The sequence below is a fragment of the Dipteris shenzhenensis genome, chromosome 1 (assembly GCF_047967505.1).
Source record: "Dipteris shenzhenensis isolate YYH24624 ecotype China chromosome 1, Dip_SZ_1.0, whole genome shotgun sequence".
Taxonomy (NCBI): domain Eukaryota; kingdom Viridiplantae; phylum Streptophyta; class Polypodiopsida; order Gleicheniales; family Dipteridaceae; genus Dipteris; species Dipteris shenzhenensis.
The window spans coordinates 39,297,852-39,300,525 of record NC_141596.1 but is presented as its reverse complement, the minus strand read 5'-3'; the positions used below and the strand labels follow the sequence as shown (position 1 = coordinate 39,300,525).

At 45.6% G+C, this 2,674-nt stretch overlaps 1 pseudogene across 1 annotated transcript; it reads left to right on the top strand.

Annotated features, from left to right (window-relative positions):
• The first annotated feature begins 872 nt into the window (after positions 1–872).
• LOC147905809 (uncharacterized) lies at positions 873–1,828 on the top strand (annotated as a pseudogene). Its single transcript, XR_015541375.1, has 3 exons — positions 873–1,046; positions 1,161–1,214; positions 1,348–1,828. The product of XR_015541375.1 is annotated as an uncharacterized LOC147905809 (transcript).
• The last annotated feature ends 846 nt before the right edge of the window (positions 1,829–2,674 follow it).

Here is a 2,674-nt window from a genome sequence, read left to right as displayed (position 1 = left end):
CACTTGCCACTTGGCCTCCAACTTTGGTGCCACATGTCCCACAAGGGACTCCTCTCTTTATAGCCCTCTCTAGGACTCCTTATGCACCACCTCATAAATGGCTAGTGACCCTAGATCTAAGCCCTTTAGGCCCTATTAATGCAAGTGCTGTCAAGCCCTCTGGCTTCCCGCCTTATACCGTGGTCACACGGTATTATAGTTGACGTAACACATGGACGTATAGGTTCATAGTTCCCCAAGCATATCAACTCTTTGTGTTTCCCCCCCGAAACATACTGCCATGAGTATGAGAAAGAGGAGAGAAACGATTCACTGTCCTCAAGTACAAAGGTCATATTATCTTTGTTCCTAGACCTTAAAGGCCCTTAGTATTAGAGAGAGATCACATACTCACGTTTAAACCATTCACTTTCACTTTTGTAGCTTTGAAGGTATATTAAACTCTTTCAAATAGGTTTGATTGTGAGTAAAGTGAATTATATTTATATTACATGATGTCACACATATTCTATGCAATTTGGGGAGTCATCTTACTCCTTTAATACCACAAGATATTAATTTTAGTGCTACCTATCTTTAGTATGATCAAAATGTATGTCTATAGCTGCCTCGTAACATTTATGTACCTTTCCTTGATCAAGTAGACTCTAAATTGCTGGAGAAGTCGGTAAAAAGGCGTTACAAAATAGAAAGTAGACAGGCCAATGAAGGGGGACCACGTGGGCGTACGGAGCTAACCAGGGCGGGCAATGCATCAGCGTCGGTCAAAATGATGATAAACGCGAAGCTTCGGGGAAGCCACGTGGCCTCGTGTTTCTCCTATAAGCTGGCTTTGCTTTCTGTGTATAGGCTGTAGTTCTTCTTCTTTCTCCATGGCCCTTACCCACCCTTGCTCTTGGATCTCCGTCGCCATCTTCAAATCGCGCGCTCCCTTCACCACTCTCCAACTCCTCTCTCGCCTCTCCTCCATCTCCCTCTCCTTCCATCGCACCCATTTCGTCCGATCCGCCATCCTCAAAAGCCTCAGCAACTCCACTTCCTCTTGGGTGAGTGCTCATTCCGCCGCCTCCTCAATATTCCGTCTATCTTCCATACCTCCTCTTTGATTCGTGCCCCTCGTTTATAGCTTTCGCTCACTGTGCCTCTCTTGCGCTGCACAGGTGGCTTTGTACTCGATTTGGGAACAAGCAACCGCTGCAGACACGCATCCAAACGTGAGCAACTTAATATTCGACATAGCCCCTCACACCCCATGGACTCTGCGTAGCTTTTATGTAAGGGCTGTGGTAGTTTGTATGTAAAAGTTGGCAATCTGCCAAACTAACGCTGAAGCTGGTTTATTTGCAGCTTGATGCTTTTGAAAAGGCGATTTTGCCAATAGGACAAACTGTAGACGTTGGCTGGTACAAGTTATCTTGCTGGGAGAGTAAAGCTGCGAAGAATTTACTTCCAGTACAGCTAACACAAGGAGATGTAGTGCACCTACGGGGAATCGTCGGCGAACCGGAATATAAGGAAATGCTTTCGTATTCGTGCTTGGCCATCTTAAAGGCGTACTTCGAGCACGTTGAGGGCTTGTAATTTCTATCAATCGTCCGACGGTGCGAGAATGATAGGATTGGGAATCTGGCAGAATGAACAGGCAGCCTACGCATTCTTCAGTAGACCAGGGGGTTCGCCTGCAGAATCCTACTGGAGGAGCTTAGGCGCCAAATCAAAGTTTGCGATCTATGAGGTCGTACAACTGACGTCTGGTTGACAACCGATTGATAGAAATTCAAACTCTCTGTCTCCTTCTGCACCGGGTCGGGATGGACACACTGTTTGCCGCAATTGGTGAGTGGGATTTTGCCGGGTCCAGACTCCAACCATCGAAAATGGAAGCGCACGAGCTGGCGCTGCGAACATGGAGCTGAGATACTCGTTGGTGCGCAGAATCTTCTTCAACATTTAGCGCACATTTGCCTACTATCAGCAGAGACAGTAGAGAGAGCAGCTCCCTCGAGAAGAAACGATTTTCCGTCTCCAAAAAATTATGTTCAACTGACTAGGCTGAGACTATTCCTGTTCTGGATGCTTTGTTAACCCTGATAAGGACTAAGGTTGTGTACACTTACATCGTATCTTTTGCAAAAAACCTGTAGTCGACGCTATTTCTGGTTCACCTCCTTGTATTCAGCCGTGGAGGAGTGTGTGGGATGACGTGAGAAATAAACTAGACCTTGGTGGTGATTTCCACTACAAGGCATAGGCTCTTTTCTGACGAAAATACCAATGCTTTTGCAAATGTCGTTATTAAAGTCGTTAAAAGCATCGGAAAAGAATGGTCGCTATAAACCGTCGCTATATAGCGACACTGATAATTGTCGCTATATAGCGACACTGGTAAACATCGCTATATAGCGACATTGGTGTGCTCATGATAGAAGGAAAAGAGGGAAAAGAGGGAGGGAAAGTGAAAAAGAGATTGAAAGAGGGAGACATATGCTCATGCTTATGCTTATGCTTATGCATGAGCATAAGAGAAAGAGACACATGCTTATGCTTATGCTTATGCATGAGCATAAGAGCATGAGCATGAAAGAGGGGAAAGAGGGGGGAAAAGAGAGAGACATATGCTCAAGAGAGGAAAGAGGGGAAAGAGGGATGAAAGAGGGAAAGAAAAGAGGGAAAG